Here is a 19745-nt window from a genome sequence, read left to right on the forward strand (position 1 = left end):
TATTGCAGTTTTTATCTTTAGATACAATCAGTAGGGTGAGTAATCTTGGGAGGACACATGTTTACATTGTCCTCTAGGCAAGGGCATCCAGAGATTAAGCATAAGGATTCCAGTAAACACCCCAGGGTCTGCATATGCACAGACTTGTTTGGAAAGGTCAAGGAATAATTCGGGGCGCCGCCTTCAACACTCCCCTAAGGTCGGAATTCCAATAAATGGGGCAGGCGGCCTTCCACACACTTTCCTTTTACCAGAACGTCCTCCTTATAAACTTTCCAACCAAGTCTCGTGTGCTCCCCAACACAGAACAATGAGAGAGAGTGACGGAAAAGTTAGCCTGTTAAGAGCTGTGGACCAGCTCTACAAAAGACTGCTCATTCCTGTTTATCAGTTGGGACTTAGGATTAATTTCCATGTGGCTATTTCCTCCATTATTCAAAAGGGAGAAGAGCCAGACACCACAGAACCCCAGGAGCCTCTGGTTTTTTATTTACACACGCACAAACTTTCCAATCTGCTGTTCACAGCTAATCCACAGGAGCGGGCAGGACACTTGCTTGCAGACTCTACTGCAACTCTCCAAGAACTAGCCCCACTTCTCTCATCCTCTTTGTCTATATATAGCTAAATCCTTTCAAACAGCTAACATCTTTCGTCCCCCTACTTGATGCCTAAAAACTCTTGCAAAGCTCCAGGATGCTGAACATGACTTATCTTTCCTACCTAGCCATTCTGGTGGTGGTTTAGACTCCGTGCCCAAACCGGTGTTCTTCCCTTTTTTTTCTTTTTGCGACCAATGGCCTAATAAACACTTTCTTTTAAAAAGAATTTCAGCCGTGGAAGTTAAAACTCTTTGTTTAACATCCTTACAGGGGTTTTGTGACTGATATGATAACATACAATAAATGCCTACCACATTTTTATAATATTTTTATTATTAATGATTTATTTTTTAAATCATGCAATCCAGGAACTGGCAAGTATTTATATTTCCTTTTTTAAACATGGCAAACAGTTTAGGGAAGGAATACATGCAATCATTTTTTGTTGACCTTTAAAATAAAAATAGCTACCTGATTATCATAAAATCATAATGTCAATTCTCAACTACATACACATGGATTATTTAGATTTCAAAGGTCACCTCCACTGAAGTTTCTCAGTCAGGTATGGCTACTTCCATTTCTCTCACCAAGGCTTTTTGGGGAAGCTTTTTCTTACTGACTTTAATCTCCCATTCTCGTTTTTCTGTCCTGAAGGCTTCTGGGGGTGTTTCATTTAGCTTTAGCCATATTTCATCCTATAGGTTCTCTCCACTGCTTCAGCACATATTACACCTCCATTATATAGGTGGGCAAAAGTAGGTTTACAGTTGTTCATATAGAAAATTCAAATTAATAAACAATAATACAAGAATAAAGTCTGTATTTCGTGTACTCCCAACTGTAAACCTACTTCTGCCCACCCGTCTTTGTTAAGGCTATCATGTATGTTTCCCAAACTGGTTATAACTCTCCCTCTCTTACCACTCCTGGCCACCAGGTCGCCAAAAGCAAACTACAAAAAGCCGTACAAAAAGTATGGGAATATCAACTTATCACTCTACACCCCCTTTCACTTTACCCAATTTTTAGGATTATTCCAGATTACATACCAAAATAAAGATCCTCTCTCCTAATACCTCAGAAGTGTAAATAACATGCATCTTATATGTAAAATGTGAAAGGACATTTTATTAACCCAATCTATTAAATGTACAAAATATTTTAATATATTCAGGGAATACTTAAATGGTGACATATAAATACTAACAATTTCTTAAAAGCTTCAATAAGAGTGTGGAAAACGTTGCCTGCTTCATTTAATAAATGACATGAAAGATAATTTATATACTTTAGTTTACAGTAAGCTACACTCAGAATAATTTTTTTAATTCAACTATAATAGTATACTGGATATACAAAATTTTGAAATGTTTCAATTATGTTTATTTGGATTTACAGAAATAAAAATTCAGTCAATTTTGTTTTTAAAAAAGAAAAACACCTTTCTTTAGTAATGGTAAAGTTTGCTCTGCAAACTCATTTGATAATTTTTGCATTGTGTCAACAAGACTTCTGTGACACCAAGTGGCTCATACCTATTTTTAAAACAGGTTTTACAGCATACTGGGATAGATTTCTGAATCAGACAAAGTATACTCAAAGACACAAATTTCAATGAGTATAAAAAAAAGTAATAAATTAAATAATTTTATGAATAAAGATTATTTCTAAAGTTTCTCCAACTTCTTTGATCCTGACAATCCAGGAATACCAGTTTAAAGTCTCAATTATGTTAGTTCATGTTATATAACTTTTAATGCTAAATTATGCCATTAAAGTTAATTTACAGAAAAAAAAACAGCATAGAAAGTTTACAGAGTATCTTGAAAAGAGAATCTTAATCTTTTTCAATCAACTAATCTGAGAGACGGCTGGATATTAAGATATAAAAATAACTCAATTATAAAACCACAGGGTTAACTGCAGATATAACATTTCAATCTTACTTTAGACAGTTACTCTAAGTTATTTCTCTCTCTCTCTGATTTTGTTTGAAAGTGATTATGATTATGTGGGGTTTTTTTCCTTTTATTTTATTAAATTTATTCAGGTGATATTGGTTAATAAAATTATATAGGTTTCAGCTGTACCATTCTATAATACATCATCTGTATATTGTATTGGGTGTTCACCACCCCAAGTCAAGTCTCCTTCCATCATCATTTATCCCACTATACTCTCTTCTACCTCCCATACCTCCCTTTCCCTCTGATAATCACCACACTGTTGTCTATGTCTGAGTTTTTTGTTTTTTATTTTATTTTTTTGCTTAATTCCTTCATCTTTTCCGCAACCATGCAACCCCTCTCCCTCTGGCAGCTGTCAGTCTGTTCTCTATGAGTCTGTTTCTATTTTGTTAGTTGATTTTGTTCATTAGATTCCACATAATGAGTCAAATCATATGGTACTTGTCTTTCTCTGATTGGCTTATTTCACTTAGAATAGTGCTCTCCAGATCCATCCATGCTGTCACAAAGGGTAAGATTTCCTTAGTTTTTACAGCTGAGTAGTATCCCATTATGTAAATAAATGTATCACTTTTTTATCCACTCATTTACTGATGAACACTTGGGCTGCTTCCAAATCTTGGCTAGGGTGCATACATTCTTTTGAATTAGTGTTTTGGGTTTCTTAAGATATATTACCAGAAGTGGAATCACTGGGTCATAAGACAGTCCCATTTTTAATTTGAGGTAACTCCATACTGCTTTCTACAGTGGCTGCACCAATCTGTATTCACACCAAAAGGGTATTCTAGCGTGCACTAGAATACCCTTTTTTTCCACATTCTTGTCAACACTTCTTGTTTGTTGATTTAAAGATGACGGCCATTCTGACAGGTGTGCGGTGCTATCTCATTGTGGTTTTAATTTGCATTTCTTTGATGATTAGTGACGTTGAGCATCTTTTCATATGTCTGTTGGCCATCTGTATGTCCTTTTTGGAGAAGTGTCTATTCAGGTCCATTGCCCGTTTTTTAATTGGAGTGTTTGATTTTTGGTGTTGAATTTTATAAATTTTTTATAAATTCTGGATATTAACCCCTTATCAGATGTATCACTGGCAAATGTTCTCCCATTCAATGGGTTTTTATTTTGTTGATAGTTTCCTTTGCTGTTCAGAAACGTTTTAGTTTGATGTAGTCCCATTTATTTTTAATTTTGTTTCCCTTGTCTGAAGAGATATATCAGAAAGTATATTGCTACGAGAAATATCCTAGATTTTACTGCCTATGTTTTCTTCTAGGATGTCTATGGTTTTGAATTTAACATTTAAGTCTTTAATCCATTTTGAGTTTATTCTTGTTTATGTATAAGGTGGTCTAGCTTCATTTTTTTTGCACATACCTGTCCAATTTTCCCAACACCATTTACCCTATTGTATATTTTTATCCCCTTGATCAAATATTAATTGACCATAAAGACATGGGTTTATTTCTAGGCTCTCTATTTTGTTCCATTGATCTATGTCTGTTTTTAATCCAGCACTACGCTGTTTTGATTACTATGGCCCTGTAGTATAGTTTGATATCAGGTAGTGTGATTCCTCCAACTTGGTTTTTTCTCAATATTGCTGTGGCTATTTGGGCTGTTTTGTGGTTCCATATAAATTTTTGGAATATCTGTTCTAGTTTTTTGAAATACGCTATTGGTATCTTGATAGCAACTGCATTAATTTATAGATAGCTTTGGGTAGTATGGACATTTTAATTATGTTAAGTCTTCCTATCTATGTACACAGCTATTTGTATCTTCTTCACTATCTTTCTCAGTATCTTATAATTTTCTGTGTACAGATCTTTACATCTTTGGTTAAATTTATGCCTAAGTTTTGGGGGTGGGGGGTTTGTGTGTGTTTTTTAAGCAATTGTGAATGGGATTGTTTTCTTAGTTTCCCTTTCTGATAGTTCATTATTGATGTATAAAACTGCAACTGAATTCTGGATACTTATTTTATATCCTGCTACTTTAGTCAATTCATTTATCACTTCTAGTACTTTTATGCTGGAATCTTTAGGGTTCTCTATATAAAGCATCATGTCATCTGCAAATAATGACAGTTCTACTTCTTCCTTTCCAATTTGGATGCCTTTTATTTCTTCTTCTTGTCTGAGTGCTGTGACTAAAACTTCCAGTACTATGTTGAATAAGAGTGGTGAAAGTGGACATCCCTATTTTGTTCCCGATATAAGTGTAATGGGAACACAGAACAGGATGAGAAGTCTTTACAGGGTCTAAAAACAGGTCTCAAGGGTAGAATATAAATATGATTCTAAGGATAGCAGGAAGTGCTATAACGCTTTTAGTTTTTGCCCATCGAGTATGACGTTGGTAGTGGGTTTGTCATATGTGGCCTTTATTCATCCAGTAGCTGATCACTTAATAAAAATATTTACGAAAAAAAATTTATTTATGAACACTTACTAATATCATATTGTTCTAGGCACCAAAGATACAACAATAAACAAGAAACAAAGTCCCTACCCTGATGAAACTTACATTGTAAGAAAGAATATAGAAAATGAATATCAAGTAAGATAATTTTCAGTACCATGAAGGAAATAAACAGAGAGATGTGATTGGGTGGGATAGGGACTTTTGGAAAGGATGGTCAAAGAAGTCCCTTATGAGACATAGCAAACAATCTTATCATAAAGATAGGAACTCACTAAATTGATTCCAGTAAAACAGTGATGATCTAATTTGCAAAAACCACTCTGACAGCTGTGCAGGGAACAGACTGGACCAAAGAGTTCAGAGTGGAAGTGGTAAGGCTAGTTAAGAAAGTCTTATGCCCGTTGAGCATACCTACTAAACATAAAAATAAAGAAGTCAAACAGGTATTTATATACATGTGTCTGAAGCTGAAAATAAAGATAAAGATGGTTATGTATGTATATGCATTTGTCACAACTGAATATTTATTTAAGATGTGTGACTTTCACAGATCATTTCAATAAAATGTGACTGACTTAAGAAGAGTATAATTAAAGAAAAAAAGGTCCAGCCCCAAGTCTACTACTTTTCAGAGGAAGTGGAGTAAGAAAGGCCAAGAACAGAAAAGAAGTAGAAAGAATGGTGATGTAATGTCACAGAATCCAAGAGAGAAGAATCTTTCACAAAAGATTAATTAAGCTGCTAAAAGATTATTGGATTTAACAAAATAAAGGTTTAGAAATTACTCTGGCAGGAATAATTTCAATGGAATAGAGAAGGAAGTCAGAGTGGAATGAGAAGAGGTTGATTGAGATGACATGTGTAAAAAAATTACCATAGATTGTTATTTGACTACCCTTATTCTATCGTCCTCTTCCTTTTGCAAAAATGTTTGCCCAAAAGAAAGATTTTTCCTATCCTTTCTTGCATCTAAGAGTGGCTGTGACTATATTCTGGTCCAGACACAAACAAGCATTAGATGGAACTTCTAGTTAGGCCCTTTTAGGAAATCTGATTCAGTTGGAGAAATCCCTTTTGTTCTTCCCAACCTTCCCATTTTCTGCTCCCTGGAATGCTATTTTAATGGTTGAAGCTCAGTAGCCACCATGGACAGTGACATTGAGACCAGAAGCCAGGTGAATTCACCATGCCAGTTCTGGCCTGCCTACCTCATTACTTCTCATATCAAAGACTATAAATCTTTCTACTTTTAGTCACTATTATTAACAGCCAAACCAAATCTAACGGAGACTGATGGGTATATGTAGGAGTTCAGAACGAGTGATCCCTCCAAAATGTGCCTCTATGGTATGCAGACTGTTTTGAGCTAAAGGCAACAATGACCCTGTAAGCTCAAGAGAAACACCTTTGCCTCTCAACTACCTAGAAGACTATGACCTATTTATATGGCAGGGCAAACCTTTAATTACTGAGCAACTGTTCTTCTCACCTTCCTGCAATGACCTTCTTCTCCTCTGAAGTCCCAAGGTGATCCTTAGCTCAGAATGTCATATATACCACATTTTTCCCTTTCTGTCTTTGAATCTCTCATGTATGTGGGGTCTCTGACTCCCTCATGTATCCCGGGTCCCCATACACATGCATGTAATTAAATTTGGTCATTTTCTCTTGTTAATCTGTCTCAGGTTTATTTATTAGCTCCTGAAAGAATCTTGAAGGTAGAGGAAAGTTCCTTCCTCCCTGTGAAAAGAGCTATGTAGTAAATCTGACAAGTTCAGGGGCTACATGTCAGGCCTGACAAGCTCAGTAACCCAAAAGTAAGCTCCAAGAATGATCTGATCATAAATTCCTAACTGGGCAGGTCACGGTGGGCAGTCATGTAGTAGGCCTATAATTTTCTTAGTGAAAGCTCAATCTTTGCCTTAAGCAAGTCCATTGTTCTTATGGATGTTATATAACACACCTTTGAAATGTAAGAGTAAGTTCTTTTCCCTACCCCTTTAGAGGTGAGTCATAACCACTCTCGTGGGAACACATGATCTTGTTGCCACCATCCCTATTTACTGTAAATGTTAAATATCTTGTAACCCCCAATGTAAAAGATGTATCTCTTCATTTTAGTTTTTATCCAGTCATAGAGACTTCCCTACCTTGCCTTCTCCTGCCTCTTTAATCTAACACCAAGGGATTTCATGTTACCTTCCTTAATCTCTCCTGATTCCAAATGCATAAATAGAACTACAAACTGCATTCTCTGGAGCATTTTCCAGTCCTTTGAGATCTTGCTTCCTGGCATGTCCTCAGTTTAGCTCAAATAATGTTTATAAATTTTTTATAGGTCTGGACATTCTTACACTAACATCCTCCACGCATAATACTTTTTTCCCATCAAAACTTTGTAAGCATTGTTCTACTATCTTCTGGAATGGACCACAATAAGAAGTTTGCAGCTGGCAAGATTACCACCCCTCTCTTTATCCCGCCAAAGGTCAGGTTCTCTTTTTGGCCAGGGTGCCAAAAGAATTCTCTCCTTAGTTTTTAAATTAGTAACTACTAGAATATAGTCCATTTTAATCATTTCACAGTTTTCCCTCCCTGGTATTTAGTGACTTTCAACCAGCAAATGTACCTTTTTATTTCAGAAACTTACTATATGTAAGTTTAGTACTGTCTGTACTATATTTCTGAATACTATTTCTGTTCCATTTGTTGGAGTCTCTATTCCAGGGGATAGTCTTTTCATGGTCACTTTGTCATTTTTTTTCCTGTAGCATATTTGTAAAAGTTGCCATGACTTTTTTTTTTTTTTTAAAGGTTTGATCAAGTTTAACATGAGAAGTGCTAAACTGAGCTCCTACTTACTCTGATATCCAAATGTTCTTCCTGACAACCTCAACACCCTTCTCACATTAGCTGGGGCCATTTTTATTTCTGTACATAAATGTGCACACACACTCACATACACACACACATGCATCAGTATGAGAACTGAATACTGATTTTAATCTTTTTCTATAACCTGGAAATGAGAGAAGGGAGAGCTTAATGTTTTTAGGTCTAATCTTTCCTTAATCTGGCTTCTGAGATGTGGGGCTAGAATGACAAGCCTTGTCATGTATACCCTGTATCTACTCATTCTTTCCTTGGCCTCCACTTTTTGAAGTATTTGGCATACAGTTTGTACATATTCCTTTTTTGTCCACTTCTATTCCATTTTTGCTCTCTCTTCTGCCACCTACTTTTCCTTCTTTCAGATGGTTTTAGTGAAGGAAAATTCTGTGATCCTACTTTATTTTCATTTATAAATCCCTACATTTATGTTTTTTGCCATTATTTTATAAGTAGCAAATGCATTCTTTTAAGTACCAAGAGTTGCACTTTTACTTATTATTTCTAACAGATGGGAGACAGCCAGTTTCAATTCTTTTCAAAAATTCAAGATACTAAACAGAATATACAGTGCCACAGATAAAGCTTTTCTGTGAAACTGTTATAAATATCTTCAAGAAAAAATAAAATTAGATTCATTTTCCCTCCTCAAAACTACTCTTTTACTAATTACTCAATTTGCTACTCAAGTTATGAATCCTAGAATCCATCTTATCTCTTTCCCTTTCCCGCCACCACCAATTCTACACCTGGCAAAGAGGAACCATTCGCAAATACAAAGGAATAAATTAATATAATCTATTTGTCATACTACCAAAAACCACCACCACAGATTTGGTACAAGACCATATCATCCATTACCAGGACTACTCTTAGTCTCTAATCATTTCTTTGCTTTCACCATTTACCTTCCTAAAATACTGACTTCGTCGTGTTTCTCTCCTCAAAAATCTCTTATTTCCCACTGCCTAAGAAAAGGGTTTAATCAGCACAGTATACAAAAACCCTTCTTTTACAAACTGACCATAGCTTACTTTTACAATCAGTAGTGCCCATCAGCTCTGCCTTCCACACATGACCTCATACTTACCCTCTCCAATCTGCCATTCACTTACATATCCAATAATCCTAAATATACCATATACTCTCATGCTTGCTCTCTAGTCCTGGTGATATTTCATCTACTGGAAATAACTTTCTCCCTGTCCTAACCTATTTGACAAGTTACTTTGGATTTGTCTAAGCCCATATTATTACAGGAAATTAAATTGTGAGAACATCCAAGCAATGGTGTTCAAATTATTTAATTACTTAAAGACTAATTTATGATTTAAATATTTCAAACTACCAGGAAAAAAAAAAGTTAGACTAAGACACAGTCATCTAACTTCACTCCTTTACAAAGTGCAATTGAAACTACAGCAAAGGCATACATAAAAACCCAAAAGGACAAGGTCTGGAGACTTTCTGCGTTGGGGCATGATTCCAAGATAGTAGCATGGAAGCTCCACCCTTCCCACATAGCTTGCCCTATGTATCTCTTCCCATCTGACAGTTCCTGAGTTGTATCCTTTTGTAATAAACTGGTAATCTAATAAGTAAAATGTTTCTCTGAGTTCTGTGAGCTGCTCTAGATTTTAATGGAACCAAAGGAGGGGGTTGTGGGAATCTCTAATCTACAGAATTGGCATTCGATGGGGGTAAGGGGCAATCTTATGGGACTAAGCCCTTAACCTGTGGGATGTGATATGTCAGAAGAGAGTTGAATTGTACAGGACACCCAGCTAGTGTTGGAGACTTGCTTGGTTTTGGTACCAATGGTTGGAATTGGTACCAGAATTGTACTCTTAAAACATGTATCTGTAGCCCTAGCTGGTTTGGCTCAGTGGATGGAGCATTGGCCTAGGGGCTGAAGGGTCCTGGGTTCGATTCCAGTCAAGGGCACATGCAGGGTTGCAAGCTCGATCCCCAATGGGGGGCATGCAGGTGGCAGCCAATCAATGATTCTCTCTCATCATTGATGTTTCTGTCTCTCCCTCTCCCTTCCTCTGAAATCAATAAAAATATATCTAAAAAAACCCAAATAACCATGTATCTGTAGAACTTTGCTAAAGATTACAATGTGAAACAAGTTTTAGCCTTCAATTTCCAAATAGTTATAGCTTCAGTAAAATGGAATCCTAATATTTATAAATATGATTCAATTATCTGAATATATTCCAAAATATTCATTTAACATATTGGACCTCTTACCTAAAAGAGTCCACTTTCATTATTTGCAGACTCTGTTATTGGTAAATTTGCTACTAGCAAATCTTTACTTGTAAGCTTGAAATAAATACTCACAGTACTTTCCTGATTATTTGCAGACATGCACAGAGTACCAAAAAATTCGAGTTGCCTAATGTGCATGTTTCCAGCTAAGGATCAACAAGGTGATGCACTGTCTTTTTAAAACAATTCTCAAACTGTAAACAAGTGTTCTTTTTGTGGTCTGCTTAGTGATGCTATTTTTGTTTTTGTTCACTTTCTGTTTAAAATACTGCCCAAGAATAGTGCTGAAGTGCTGTTTAGTGTTCCTAAGTGGATCACAGCAGTATTTTTAGTCACTGATGCAATATTTTCCCATGATAATAAAAAACGAATTATAACACTCTCGAGAAATAAACACTTCTCATTAATTTCCTCAAGTAATAATCTAGTCATATTTTTCAAACTCACTCTTTCTGTTGATGAAAGTCCTATATAATAAAAGCATAATATGCAAATCGACCAAACAGCAGAATGACCATTAGGCGGGAGGGCGGGGTTGGCAAGCAGGTGGCGGCACCAGGCCAGCCAAGGCGCATGCCAGCAGGCAGAGGAAAGGGACGGTGATGAGGTGGATGGGGGGAGGAGGGGGTGGCGACCAGTGGCGGGGCGATGAGAGCTGGTGCCATCCCCTGATCACCCGCCCGGTTGCCTCCTGCAGAGGGAGGCCACCGGCGACCACGGCGGGGCTATTCGGGGCAGGGCTGGCCGCTCGAAATCCCCTGATCAGCCTGCCAGGGTCACCTCCCGCAGAGGGAGGGCAGACTGCGGCTTAGGCCTGCTCCCTGCAGGAAGTGGGCCTAAGCCATCAGTTAGACATCCCCTGAGGACTCCCTCCTGTAAGAGGGTGCAGGCTGGGCTGAGGAGCCCTCCCCGCCCCCCCCGAGTGCACGAGTTTTGTGCACCGGGCTTCTAGTTTGTTTATGAAAGAAGAAAATGTGCCCTAGCCAGTTTGGCTTAATGGATAGAGCATTGGCCTGTGGACTTTAGTCCCAGGTTCGATTCTGGTCAAGGGCTCATGGCTGGGCTGCAGGTTCAATCCCCAGTGGGGGCATCCAGGAGGCAGCCAATCAATGATTCTCTCTCATCATTGATGTTTCTCTCTCTCTCTCTCCCTCTCCCTTTCTCTCTGAAATCAATAAAAAAAAAGAAGACAATGCAATTAGTTGCTTACCTTTTAACACCTCATACATTCCTACATTTGTTTCAAAGGAAACAGGAATGTCCAGGAAGACAAACAATCACATTCATCCAATCAAACTATACAGAATATTTTGGTTATGGCTATGCAATGGCATACATTCCTTTTTTTAAAAATATATTTTTATTGATTTCAGAGAGGAAGGGAGAGGGAGAGAGAGATTGAAACATCAATGAGAATCATTGATTGGCTGCTCCTGCATACTCCCTACTGGGGATCAAGCCTGCAACCAGGGAATGTGCCCTTGACTGGAATCAAACCTAGGACCCTTTAGTTTACAGGCCGATGCTCTATCCACTGAGCCAGCTAGGGCCAAAGGTATACATTCTAAAAGCTTGGTATTTGCCCAGATGGCATGGCTCAGTGGTTGAACGTCTACCTATGAACCAGGAGGTCACGGTTTAATTTCCAGTCAGGGAACATGTCCAGATTGCAGACTCAATCCCCAGGAGGCAGCTGATCAATGATTCTCTCTCATCATTGATGATTTTTTTTAAAGCTTGGTATTTAAAAATACATTAAAATACTACTTTATGTGTTTTCTATTTATCATTTTAAAACTTAATATACAAGATCTTCCACTACTAGCCATGATAAAGTATCAGGGACCCCTTTAATCCTCCCACCTTAGAAACAAAAATAATGGACAAAATCTGTGAAATGTTTTAAGACATCTGGCAACAGGCAATGCAAAGCAGTAATCTCTGAAAGAGGAAACAAAAAAAGTGTGCCCTGTGACTTCCCAAGAGTACTGCATGTACCGTTTCCATGATGCAGTGCTAGGACGGGAAAATCAGAGTCTGCTTGAGAAGCCCAAGCTGAGAAGACAAATTTGATTGTTCAGGGAAACTAAGGCAGCCAAAGTTCCTAGGGCAAAGTACCAGAGAAGAGAAAGTAGCATAAAGAGAGTCTGGAGCTCTGCAGAGGAACCCCTAAGTCTTCATCTGAGTATTGATCAGCATGCGTATGTAGGAAAACCCGCTCAGCCAGGAATAGAACCACCAGAAAAAAGCAGGTAGGACAATTAACCAAAGTTCACAGAGAAATGGTAAGAGTTCACAGCCAGAGTAGAGAAATCCTATAATAATGGGCAGTAGCTAAAATACTCTGAGTGGTACTGCCCCAGTAGTAAAACCAAATTAGCCTTATACTGATTTGTTAGGTCTCACCTAACAAAACTTCAAAAGCAAACTGGGGAGGGTTAAATTGTTTCTAAGTAACTCAACTATGTCCCAGAACAAAGCTCAAACATTTAAAAGAATACAAAGAAAAGCCAGCTCCAAACAACAAAATTCACAATGTCTGATATCCAAACAAAAATCAGTAGGCATGCAAAAAAAACACACCACAAACAAACAGGAAAATATGATTCATATGGAGAAAAATCAGTTATTTGAACTGAATTCAGAAATGACAAAGGTGTTAGGATTAGTAAGCAAGGACATAAAAACATCTGTTACATACAAAACATTACTGAAAGAAATTAAGGAGACAAAATAAATGAAAAGAAAGCTTATGTTCACGATTTTTATATTATATTATTACTACATTAATATTATTTAGTGTGCATAGTACCTAAAGAGATTCAATGCAATCCCCATTAAAATTCCAATGGCATTTTTTTTTTTTTTTTGCAGAAATAAAAAAACCTATCCTAAAACTTATATGGAATCTTAAGGGACCCCAAACAGCCAAAATAATTTTGAAAAAGAACAAAGTTGGAGGACTCACATTTTCTGATTTCAAAACATATTATAAAGCTATAGTAATCAAAATAGTGTACTACTAGCATAAAGGCAAATACATTGATAAAATAAAATAGAGACCAGAAATAAACCCTTACGGTCAAATGATCTTTGACAAGAATGCCAAAACCACTCAATTGGGAAAGGACAGTCTCATCAACTAGTGGTGCTGGGAAAATTGGATATCCACATGCAAAAGAATAATGGTGCATCCTTTTCTTTTATACCATATACAAATAACTCAAAATGGATTAAAGACCTGTCCAGCCAGTGTAGCTCAGAAGTTGAGCATTGGCCCATGAACCAGGATCTTCAAAATTTCTGTAGATATACTTTTCACATATTTATTTATTTGTTTATTTGTTTATTTATTATTGATTTCAGAGAGGAAGGGAGAGAGAGGGAGAGAGAGATAGAAACATCAATGATGAGAATCATTGATCGGCTGCCTCCTGCATGCCCTCCACTGGGGATCGAACTTGCAACATGAGAATGTGCCCTTGACCAGAATCAAACCCGGGACCCTTGAGCTCACAGGACAACGCTCTATCTATCCACTGAGCCAAACCAGCTAGGGCTGTAGATATACTTTTAACAGCTCCTTTCCTGTACTGTTTCTGAAACTGGAAAGCTGCATATAGTGCACTTTTCCCTTTTACTTCCTCTCATTAAATGTCAAAATTAATCATGTTGTGATTATTATCAGTTAGTGGTTCAGCCACAGCCATTTCCTGTCCCAGTTTCTGTTCACTATTCAAAATAAGGTCCAGTATATTTTCCTTCCTACTGCTCTAAAACTACCTGTTCTAGGAAGCAGTTGGTTTTTCTCATCTGAAAACTCACCTATATCTTTTGTGTCATTTTAGCAATTTGTATGAGACTAACAATTTGGACTAAAAATGCAGCTTTCCTAAATGTTATTTAACATTTTCAATTTAAGTCATGATTCTGGTCAACAAATGAATCACCTTTATAAATGTGAATGTATTTATGGTTCTGCGCTATCCTGAAGCATGAGACATTTTCTTGCATTTTCAAGGACAGTCCCAATTTAAAACACTGTCCTACTGTCACATCTCAAGTTTGGATTTGGAAAAGACAGTCAACATATATGCAAAGGGTACTTTGCAACACTGATTCTATGTGGCTACAGCCTAGGTAAAGGGTTTGTTAAAGGAAGGCAACAGTCATTTTAAGATTCTTCTTCTATTTAAAATAATCCCAAAATACATTCCACAAATTAAGTGCAAATGCCTCCAGTGGTATTAGTCTTCTTTAACAGCTTAGAATGAAATATCACAATAAGATAATGAAATAGTTGCTTAGATGGACAGGTTTGAAAATGAAGTTTTCCTTGCCCGGATAGCTCAGGTGGTTAGAGCATCGTCCTGATACACCAAGGCTGTGGGTTTGATCCCGAGTTAGGACACATACAAGAATCAACCAATGAATGCATAAATAAGTGGAACAAATTGATCTCCCTCTTTCTCTCAAATCAATAAATTAAGAAAAAAAGGAAATGGATGATTTAATTGACACTGGGGAAAAGAAATATTAAAGGTAAATATTAAATAAAAATATAACACTGCACAATCTGTTGAGGTTTTCCTATAATTTTAGTACCTATGTATGCAATTCCAATTAGCAAAATTGGGTAGTAAATGAAAGGCGCACCACCCGCCTCTCCGGGCGGTGCGGGGGGAGGAGTCTGGCCGCCCGGCTCTGGAATCCCTCCTCGCCCGCCGTAGGGCCTGGCCTCCCCGGAGCGGATCCGAGTGTCCGGACCGGCTGCGTGGTGGCTGGCGGCGGGCCGAGGGGTGAGGCCGGGCGGCGACCGACCACGGGGGAGGTCATAGGAGCGGAAGGCCTCACCGCCTCGCTCTTTCCTCCCTTCCCCCGTGGTCGGCTCCCCGCTTGCCCCCGCTGGGGGCCGGGGGTCCGTGCGGCCCTCGGGGCCCGGTCGGGGGGGCCGGGGCCTGCGTGGGCTGGCCGCCGGGCCCCATGGGGGGAGGGCATTGGCTCCCCGGCCCACGGCGGGAGCCCGGCACGGGCTGCCACCCGCCCGCTGCCCCCCGGACCGGGCCCAGTGCAGCAGCGGCGGCAGTGGAGTGGGGCGCGTGCCCTAGCCCGGGGAGGCCGCCATGCTGCAGTGCACCGGCCCGATGGGCCGGGCCTGCTCCGAGCGGATGCCGCTCCTCCAGAGCTGGGCCGCTCCACCGGCCACACCCCGTTTGCTGGGCCTGTGCCTCCCAGACGCGCTGGAGTCCCAGTCTGCCCGCAGGCCAGCTGCGGGTGCTGTGCGGGGGGGCCATCCTGCCTTGTGGCGAGTTTGAGCGGCAGCAGCAGGAGCCGGGCAGGGACTGCGCCCTCCATCTTGCCTTGGGTCCTCCATTTTGGGACGGTGCCATGTGCTTCCTCACGGGAAGAAGCCGCTGCTAGCCACACCCAGGATTTCTCTGGATTGACCAATGATGATCAAGGGAAGTGCACGCCATCACTGTGACCACATCCTGTACCAACTCGCGCCTGGCCAATCGGCGGGGCCCACAGTCCCCTCTCCTGCCCTCACTCCACCCCCCTTTAAAACCCCCTGTCCCATCAGGCCTCGCTCTCTCTCAGCCACTGGAGCTTACCGTTGCATCGGTGAGTGTGGCAGGGGAGCCAAACCTAGGTTTGAAATAAATGACTCTTTGCTTTTGCATCAGACTGACTGGCTCCCTGGGGGTCTTGGGAACTTAGAAATCTGGGCACAACAGTAATCACTTTTCCCAGCCACATTTATATACAATTACAATTTAAATTAGGCCTTCACAAATAGTTTTGTGTTTTTTTAATTCCTCACCTGAAGATATGGTTTTATTGATTTAAGAAAGAGGGGAGAATGCCAAAACCACTCAATTGGGAAGGGACAGTCTTATCAACTAGTGGTGCTGGGAAAACTGAATATCCAACTGACCAGGTGACTCAGTTGGTTGGAATGCACCAAAAGGTTGTGGGTTCAGTTCCTGGTCAGGGCACATCCCTAGGTTATAGGTTTGATCTCCAGTCGGGGCATGTATGGGAGGCAACTGATCGATGTTCCTCTCTCTCCCTTCCCCTCTCTCTAAAGAAATTCAATGAAAAAGCATATCCTCGGGTGCAAATGAAAAAATAAAAATTAGCCCTGGCCAGCGTGGCTCGGTTGGGCGATATTCCTGCACGGAAAGATTGCTGGTTTGATTTTCAGTCAGGGCACATGCCCGGGTTTCAGATTGGATCCCTGGTAAGGGGTGTGGCAGGAGGCAGCCAATGGATGTTTCACTTTCCTATTGATGTTCTCTCTCCCTAAAAATCCACTTTAATATATTTAAAAAATAAAAATTTGAGAGAAAAAAACAACAACATGGACATGAGAAACATCTATCGGTTGCCTCCCATATATGCCCCGACCCCTAGGATCAAACCCACAACTTTTTGGTGCACTGAACCACTGAGCAACCCAGCCAGGGCCACAGATAGTTTTTATACAAAGCCACAATTACTTGCCATTCTGTCAACAATCCATATTCCTGTTCAGTTCTATCTGTGTCAAATGCCCTCCTTCCCCAGCAGTGGAAACTACCACGCACCCTTTAAGGCTCCAGTGACAGCCCCTGCTAAACCTCAACACCTCTTCTACTCGGTCTCTTAAAATTATTTGTTCATTGTTCTTTATTCAGGGCTTACTAATGTGCCAGTACCTTACATATTTTGTTTAATGCTTAATACTCCCCTCTGAAATATTATCATCTTCACTTAACAGATAAGGAAACTGAAGCTAAAAAAGGTCTGGTATCATGTTTAGCGTCACAAAGCCAAATAGGAATTCAACTGCTGAACTGTCTCAACTTTAACTGCATTCTCTTTCCACGAAACCAGGCTTGACAGCACTCTTACAGTGTATATCGTCGTTTTTTGTTCAAATACCTATCTCTCCCACTACACAAAGTTCCTCAAAGACAGGGAAGGTGACTCCATCATTATAGCCCCAGCAACACCCAACAGTGCCTATCCTACAACGATCTTAAAGTATTAATGAGTATCTACCATACTCTTATTCAGTGTATGGTCTGCAGCATTATCCACCACTGGTCTCCTTCCACCACGTCTCTAAGAAGCCACTTTACTGCGGTGAGAAAGCCTCACCACCACCGAGGCTTGGTAAGCAGACTGCTGGGAGTGACTCACCGCCACCAACGTGTTAGCTGAGAAGTCTTGAACAAGTAAGTTAATCTAAGTTTTGGTCCAATTCATTTGTAAAAGGGGAGTGATACAGAACTTACAACATAGGATTATAAGGATTAAATGACATAACATATAAGCAATCCAACTATTTTTTGATCCTCATTTTTTTGGCATGCCACCCTGAATTTTATTAGCCTCAGTCTAGTAAAGTTTTTATCCCAACTTCTTTGCACTTTTGCATGAAATGGATTAGCCAAAAAGGTTCATGGTTTTAAAACTGCTTAGGCCATCTACTTGATTTTTAGGACTCTGTCCAGTGTGTTTGGACTCTAGCTTGCTCGTGGAGGCTTGACTGGGCAGGAGTGCTGCCATTGTACACGATAGTTCGTTTGCTTACCACATTTCTAAGCCCTCGCAGAAAGTGGTGACAATGAGAACACAGAGACCTCCTACCTTACGAACACCTATCTTAATACTCTCCGAGGCATGCTGACAACTAACCTGTTTGGGAGGCAGGCTATTTCCCCGGCAAGAAATTTCCCTGTAAGCAGCTTGTGTTTGGCCTCAGGCATGGCTCATTCTCCCCAAAACTCACATTCCTTCCGAATCTAGAGTCTAGAGTAGACACTGAGCCACTACAACTAACAGTGGATACCCATTTCCTTCTCTTAGCAACCCTTACTCCAAAAAGTTAGCGTTTCAAACGGTTATGCTATTTTAAGGCTCTCTAGGCTAAAGTACATAGTTTCCAAATTCTCAGAATTCCCCCTTCCAACTTAAAAAATGTTATGAGAAAGTCCAGTTTGAAAGAAAACAAATTTTTTAAAAATACATAATCCCTAACAGCAAGAGTAAATACTAAGGCTATAGTTAAAGTATCGGGGGGGGGGGGGGGAATCTTAAGATGTCTAGTGGGCTAAAGCTAAGCAAAAACTATAAAATCAAAGTATCACAAGTACCCCCCCCCCCAAAGTAAGCAGGATATACCACCATTAACAAAAGGATCAAGTGTAAATTACAAAATATTTAATACATTCACAATGAATTTAAAAATTACTTCTTGCTACGCAGACACTTAGATTAATAAATTGTTCCACATTCTGTACTTCCCTACTCAGTATATGTTGATATAAAGCAGTTCCTTTTTTTTTTTTTCTTGCCAGGCTAAAAATAAAATGGGTGATAGGTCAGTGGCAGAATGAACCCCGAAATTACACAGGCGGTTCTGGGTGGGAAAAGCCACGACCTGACCAGACAATAGCAGAACACTGCCTGCCAGCATCAGGCAGATGAGAAGGAGACGAACGGACCGCGGAACCGTTTCCAGGCAGGAAACATGCCTTCAGGGCGAAGGACTTCAGCACCCGCTCGGTCGTGAGCGCCGGAGCCAGAAAAGCAAACTGCTGCCTGCTCAGCGGGTGCCGGGCAGCGACCCTCCCGCAGCCCGCTCCCCGCGCGCGCAGAGGCGCCCCCTCCTCCCGAGCCCGCTCTCCGGCCGCTCCCGGCCCGCCCGGGCTCCGCCACCCGGTGCCCCTGCACGCCCTCCAGGACCCGACGCAGCCCCAGCGCCGCGCAAGTGGAAGGAATCACAGGAGAGAGGCCGCGGGAGGGAGGGAGGGAGGGAGGGAAGGCGGCGCGGGGCTTCGGCCCCATCGAGGATCAAAGACGGCGATGGCTCGGGAGGAGGGCGGCTGCGCCTCCACCACTCGCCAAAAGATGGCACGAGGCCGCAGCGGACCCCGGCGCGCAGGTGCCGGCGGCCGCTGGGGAAGTCACCGGCGGGAGAGGGCGATGCGTTGACCCGGGAGCCCCCACCTCCATCCCGCCCGCGGCTCGCCTCGCCGCTTCTGCTCCATCCTCGGGATTCTGTCAGCACCCAACGACCTACACACGGTGCCAGCCCAAACGCGAAGGTGATGCCGGATCTCACCTTAGGAGCGGGCGCCACGCCGCTAGGAGGCAGCTGGGGTGCTGGGAGACTCCGAGGCGAGCACCGCCACCGCCGCGAGAGACCTGGGACTCACAGCGAGGCTGCCGGCGGGCGCGCTGCCTCCACAGCCGTCGCCCCACCCCCTTTCCCCGCAGGATTTTGCGCCGGAGCCTGCAGTCTCCGCGCGCAGGCAGGGAGGGCGCCGGGAGGGGCGGAGCGCCCCGCGGGGGCGTATCCGAGCGCTTGTTAGTTTGATTGGCATCTACCTGTCCAATGGGACTACGAACACTCCAAGCTGCACTTTGACTGACTTATCTTCCAGCCAGTAGTAATAGAGAGGCGGGGCAAGTGAGTGTGCTTTTTAATTGCCGCCCTTCTGGCAAACCGGAACACAAGGAAAGGTCGGTGGTTTGCACTGGCGGCCAAATGGTCCAATTACCGCCGGCAAAGGGGCCTCTGCACGCA

The 19745-nt window shown here is 41.2% G+C and overlaps 1 protein-coding gene across 5 annotated transcripts in view; it reads right to left on the reverse strand.

Moving 5' to 3' along the window:
- Positions 1-19420, reverse strand: part of PHTF2 (putative homeodomain transcription factor 2) — a 111855-nt gene extending 92435 nt beyond the window's left edge. For 4 of the 5 annotated variants that reach the window (XM_059712743.1, XM_059712744.1, XM_059712745.1 and 1 more), the window contains exon 1: positions 19281-19420. The gene's annotated coding sequence lies outside the window, so the exon portion shown is untranslated. The remainder of the gene's footprint in view (positions 1-19280) is intronic. The other variant, XM_059712747.1, reaches the window with a different exon arrangement.
- Between the last annotated feature and the right edge of the window lie 325 nt (positions 19421-19745).

Source organism: Myotis daubentonii, chromosome 10 (assembly GCF_963259705.1).
Source record: "Myotis daubentonii chromosome 10, mMyoDau2.1, whole genome shotgun sequence".
Classification (NCBI taxonomy): domain Eukaryota; kingdom Metazoa; phylum Chordata; class Mammalia; order Chiroptera; family Vespertilionidae; genus Myotis; species Myotis daubentonii.